Below are 4,153 nucleotides of genomic sequence, written 5' to 3'. Positions count from 1 at the left end.
AAAAAATCCAACCTACCGATTCGAACTAGTGACCTAAGGATTTACTAAGAGCCTATTGACCCAGTGCAATCCTTCGCTCTACCAATTGAGCTAAGGTCAAAGAATGGCATAATTGCATATACATTTAATTATTCTTTTTCATGTGCAAGTAATAACTCAGGTCGATAATATAAAAAAGATTAAAACAAAAATTCGACCAACTACAGTCCTCCACTCTACCAAAAGAGCCAAGGTGCAACAGAGCCAAGGTCTTGACCCTAAGGTTTTACGAAGCAACAGAGCCTCCGCTCTACCAACAAAGCCAAGGTGCAACAGAGCCAAGGTCTTGACCTAAGGTTTTACGAAGCAACAGAGCCAAGGTCTTGACCTAAGGTTTTACGAAGCAACAGAGCCACTACAGTCCTCCGCTCTACCAACTGAGCGAAGGTCGAAGAACGACTTAATTGCTTATACATTTAATTATTCTATTCATGTGCAAGTAATAACTCAGATGGTCGATAATATAAAAAAGATTAAAACAAAAATCCGACCTACCGGATTTGAACCAGTGACCTAAGGATTTCCTGAGAGTCTATTTTCCCACTACAGTCCTCCGCTCTACCAACTGAGCTAAGGTCAGAGAATGACTTAATTGCTTATACATTTAATTATTCTATTCATGTGCAAGTAATAACTCAGATGGTCGATAATATAAAAAAGATTAAAACAAATATCCGACCTACCGGATTTGAACCAGTGACCTAAGGATTTACTAAGAGTCTATTGACCCACTACAGTCCTCCGCTCTACCAACTGAGCGAAGGTCGGAGAATGACTTAATTGCTTATACATTTAATTATTCTATTCATGTGCAAGTAATAACTCAGATGGTCGATAATATAAAAAAGATTAAAACAAAAATCCGACCTACCGAATTTGAACNCAAGTAATAACTTAGATGGTCGATAATATAAAAAAGATTAAAACAAAAATCCAACCTATCGGATTTGAACCAATGACCTAAGGATTTCCTAAGAGTCTATTGTCCCACTAGAGTCCTCCGCTCTACCAACTAAGCTAAATTCAGAGAATGACTTAATTGCTTATACATTTAATTATTCTATTCATGTGCAAGTAATAACTCAGATGGTCGATAATATAAAAAAGATTAAAACAAAAATCCGACCTACCGGATTTGAACCAGTGACCTAAGGATTTCCTAAGAGTCTATTGACCCACTACAGTCCTCCGCTCTACCAACTGAGCTAAGGTCGGAGAATGACTTAATTGCTTATACATTTAATTATTCTATTCATGTTCAAGTAATAACTCAGATGGTCGATAATATAAAAAAGATTAAAACAAAAATCCGACCTACCGGATTTGAACCAGTGACCTAAGGATTTCCTGAGAGTCTATTGACCCACTACAGTCCTCCGCTCTACCAACTGAGCTAAGGTCGGAGAATGACTTAATTGCTTATACATTTAATTATTCTATTCATGTTCAAGTAATAACTCAGATGGTCGATAATATAAAAAAGATTAAAACAAAAATCCGACCTACCGGATTTGAACCAGTGACCTAAGGATTTCCTGAGAGTCTATTGACCCACTACAGTCCTCCGCTCTACCAACTGAGATAAGGTCGAAGAATGACTTAATTGCTTATACATTTAATTATTCTATTCATGTGCAAGTAATAACTCAGATGGTCGATAATATAAAAAAGATTAAAACAAAAATCCGACCTACCGAATTTGAACCAGTGACCTAAGGATTTCCTAAGAGTCTGTTGACCCACTACCGTCCTCCGCTCTTCCAACTGAGCTAAGGTTAAAGAATGACTTAATTGCTTATACATTTAATTATTCTATTCATGTGCAAGTAATAACTCAGATGGTCGATAATATAAAAAAGATTAAAACAAAAATCCGACCTACCGGATTTGAACCAGTGACCTAAGGATTTCCTAAGAGTCTATTGACCCACTACAGTCCTCCGCTCTACCAACTGAGCTAAGGTCAAAGAATGACTTAATTGCTTATACATTTAATTATTCTATTCATGTGCAAGTAATAACTCAGATGGTCGATAATATAAAAAAGATTAAAACAAAAATCCGACCTACCGGATTTGAACCAGTGACCTAAGGATTTCCTAAGAGTCTATTGACCCACTACAGTCCTCCGCTCTACCAACTGAGCTAAGGTCGGAGAATGACTTAATTGCTTATACATTTAATTATTCTATTCATGTGCAAGTAATAACTCAGATGGTCGATAATATAAAAAAGATTAAAACAAATATCCGACCTACCGGATTTGAACCAGTGACCTAAGGATTTCCTAAGAGTCTATTGACCCACTACAGTCCTCCGCTCTACCAACTGAGCTAAGGTCAAAGAATGACTTAATTGCTTATACATTTAATTATTCTATTCATGTGCAAGTAATAACTCAGATGGTCGATAATATAAAAAAGATTAAAACAAAAATCCGACCTACCGAATTTGAACTAGTGACCTAAGGATTTCCTAAGAGTCTATTGACCCACTACAGTCCTCCGCTCTACCAACTGAGCTAAGGTCAAAGAATGACTTAATTGCTTATACATTTAATTATTCTATTCATGTGCAAGTAATAACTCAGATGGTCGATAATATAAAAAAGATTAAAACAAAAATCCGACCTATCGGATTTGAACTAGTGACCTAAGGATTTCCTAAGAGTCTATTGACCCACTACAGTCCTCCGCTTTACCAACTGAGCTAAGGTCAGAGAATGACTTAATTGCTTATACATTTAATTATTCTATTCATGTGCAAGTAGTAACTCACATGGTCGATAATATAAAAAAGATTAAAACAAAAATCTAACCTACCGGATTTGAACTAGTGACCTAAGGATTTCCTAAGAGTCTATTGACCCACTACAGTCCTCCGCTCTACCAACTGAGCTAAGGTCGGAGAATGACTTAATTGCTTATACATTTAATTATTCTATTCATGTGCAAGTAATAACTCAGATGGTCGATAATATAGAAAAGATTAAAACAAAAATCCGACCTACCGAATTTGAACTAGTGACCTAAGGATTTCATAAGAGTCTATTGACCCACTACAGTCCTCCGCTCTACCAACTGAGCTAAGGTCGGAGAATGACTTAATTGCTTATACATTTAATTATTCTATTCATGTGCAAGTAATAACTTAGATGGTCGATAATATAAAAAAGATTAAAACAAAAATCCGACCTATCGGATTTGAACTAGTGACCTAAAGATTTCCTAGGAGTCTATTGTCCCACTACAGTCCTCCGCTCTACCAACTATGCTAAAGTCAGAGAATGACTTAATTGCTTATACATTTAATTATTCTATTCATGTGCAAGTAATAACTCAGATGGTCGATAATATAAAAAAGATTAAAACAAAAATCCGACCTACTGGATTTAAACCAGTGACCTAAGGATTTCCTAAGAGTCTATTGACCCACTACAGTCCTCCGCTCTACCAACTGAGATAAGGTCGGAGAATGACTTAATTGCTTATACATTTAATTATTCTATTCATGTGCAAGTAATAACTCAGATGGTCGATAATATAAAAAAGATTAAAACAAAAATCCGACCTACCGAATTTGAACCAGTGACCTAAGGATTTCCTAAGAGTCTATTGACCCACTACAGTCCTCCGCTCTACCAACTGAGCTAAGGTCGGAGAATGACTTAATTGCTTATACATTTAATTATTCTATTCATGTTCAAGTAATAACTCAGATGGTCGATAATATAAAAAAGATTAAAACAAAAATCCGACCTACTGGATTTAAACCAGTGACCTAAGGATTTCCTAAGAGTCTATTGACCCACTACAGTCCTCCGCTCTACCAACTGAGCTAAGGTCGGAGAATGACTTAATTGCTTATACATTTAATTATTCTATTCATGTGCAAGTAATAACTCAGGTGGTCGATAATATAGAAAAGATTAAATCAAAAATCCGACCTACTGGATTTGAACTAGTCACCTAAGGATTTCCGAACTAGTCACCTAAGGATTTCCTGTGAGTCTATTGACCCACTATAGTCCTTCGCTCTACCAACTGATCTAAGGTCAGAGAATGACTTAATTGCTTATACATTTAATTATTCTATTCATGTGCAAGTAATAACT

The 4,153-nt window shown here is 36.0% G+C and overlaps 13 non-coding genes across 13 annotated transcripts; all 13 read right to left on the bottom strand.

Moving 5' to 3' along the window:
* Nucleotides 1–524: 524 nt before the first annotated feature.
* On the bottom strand, nucleotides 525–619 carry TRNAY-GUA. The gene is made up of 2 exons: nucleotides 583–619; nucleotides 525–560 (listed from the first exon to the last, which is right to left on the bottom strand). It is a non-coding gene; the product is annotated as a tRNA-Tyr (tRNA).
* Nucleotides 620–712: 93 nt separating this feature from the next.
* TRNAY-GUA lies at nucleotides 713–807 on the bottom strand. The gene is made up of 2 exons: nucleotides 771–807; nucleotides 713–748 (listed from the first exon to the last, which is right to left on the bottom strand). It is a non-coding gene; the product is annotated as a tRNA-Tyr (tRNA).
* A 352-nt stretch (nucleotides 808–1,159) lies between these two features.
* TRNAY-GUA lies at nucleotides 1,160–1,254 on the bottom strand. Its single transcript has 2 exons — nucleotides 1,218–1,254; nucleotides 1,160–1,195 (listed from the first exon to the last, which is right to left on the bottom strand). It is a non-coding gene; the product is annotated as a tRNA-Tyr (tRNA).
* A 93-nt stretch (nucleotides 1,255–1,347) lies between these two features.
* On the bottom strand, nucleotides 1,348–1,442 carry TRNAY-GUA. The gene is made up of 2 exons: nucleotides 1,406–1,442; nucleotides 1,348–1,383 (listed from the first exon to the last, which is right to left on the bottom strand). It is a non-coding gene; the product is annotated as a tRNA-Tyr (tRNA).
* Nucleotides 1,443–1,535: 93 nt separating this feature from the next.
* TRNAY-GUA lies at nucleotides 1,536–1,630 on the bottom strand. The gene is made up of 2 exons: nucleotides 1,594–1,630; nucleotides 1,536–1,571 (listed from the first exon to the last, which is right to left on the bottom strand). It is a non-coding gene; the product is annotated as a tRNA-Tyr (tRNA).
* A 281-nt stretch (nucleotides 1,631–1,911) lies between these two features.
* Nucleotides 1,912–2,006, bottom strand: TRNAY-GUA. The gene is made up of 2 exons: nucleotides 1,970–2,006; nucleotides 1,912–1,947 (listed from the first exon to the last, which is right to left on the bottom strand). It is a non-coding gene; the product is annotated as a tRNA-Tyr (tRNA).
* A 93-nt stretch (nucleotides 2,007–2,099) lies between these two features.
* Nucleotides 2,100–2,194, bottom strand: TRNAY-GUA. Its single transcript has 2 exons — nucleotides 2,158–2,194; nucleotides 2,100–2,135 (listed from the first exon to the last, which is right to left on the bottom strand). It is a non-coding gene; the product is annotated as a tRNA-Tyr (tRNA).
* A 93-nt stretch (nucleotides 2,195–2,287) lies between these two features.
* Nucleotides 2,288–2,382, bottom strand: TRNAY-GUA. The gene is made up of 2 exons: nucleotides 2,346–2,382; nucleotides 2,288–2,323 (listed from the first exon to the last, which is right to left on the bottom strand). It is a non-coding gene; the product is annotated as a tRNA-Tyr (tRNA).
* A 469-nt stretch (nucleotides 2,383–2,851) lies between these two features.
* On the bottom strand, nucleotides 2,852–2,946 carry TRNAY-GUA. The gene is made up of 2 exons: nucleotides 2,910–2,946; nucleotides 2,852–2,887 (listed from the first exon to the last, which is right to left on the bottom strand). It is a non-coding gene; the product is annotated as a tRNA-Tyr (tRNA).
* A 93-nt stretch (nucleotides 2,947–3,039) lies between these two features.
* On the bottom strand, nucleotides 3,040–3,134 carry TRNAY-GUA. The gene is made up of 2 exons: nucleotides 3,098–3,134; nucleotides 3,040–3,075 (listed from the first exon to the last, which is right to left on the bottom strand). It is a non-coding gene; the product is annotated as a tRNA-Tyr (tRNA).
* A 281-nt stretch (nucleotides 3,135–3,415) lies between these two features.
* Nucleotides 3,416–3,510, bottom strand: TRNAY-GUA. The gene is made up of 2 exons: nucleotides 3,474–3,510; nucleotides 3,416–3,451 (listed from the first exon to the last, which is right to left on the bottom strand). It is a non-coding gene; the product is annotated as a tRNA-Tyr (tRNA).
* A 93-nt stretch (nucleotides 3,511–3,603) lies between these two features.
* Nucleotides 3,604–3,698, bottom strand: TRNAY-GUA. Its single transcript has 2 exons — nucleotides 3,662–3,698; nucleotides 3,604–3,639 (listed from the first exon to the last, which is right to left on the bottom strand). It is a non-coding gene; the product is annotated as a tRNA-Tyr (tRNA).
* A 93-nt stretch (nucleotides 3,699–3,791) lies between these two features.
* TRNAY-GUA lies at nucleotides 3,792–3,886 on the bottom strand. Its single transcript has 2 exons — nucleotides 3,850–3,886; nucleotides 3,792–3,827 (listed from the first exon to the last, which is right to left on the bottom strand). It is a non-coding gene; the product is annotated as a tRNA-Tyr (tRNA).
* Between the last annotated feature and the right edge of the window lie 267 nt (nucleotides 3,887–4,153).

This window comes from Cucurbita pepo, unplaced genomic scaffold (assembly GCF_002806865.2).
Source record: "Cucurbita pepo subsp. pepo cultivar mu-cu-16 unplaced genomic scaffold, ASM280686v2 Cp4.1_scaffold000259, whole genome shotgun sequence".
In the NCBI taxonomy this organism is placed as follows: Eukaryota; Viridiplantae; Streptophyta; class Magnoliopsida; order Cucurbitales; family Cucurbitaceae; genus Cucurbita; species Cucurbita pepo.
The sequence above is the reverse complement of the archived record's forward strand: the minus strand, read 5'-3'. Positions and strand labels throughout refer to the sequence as shown.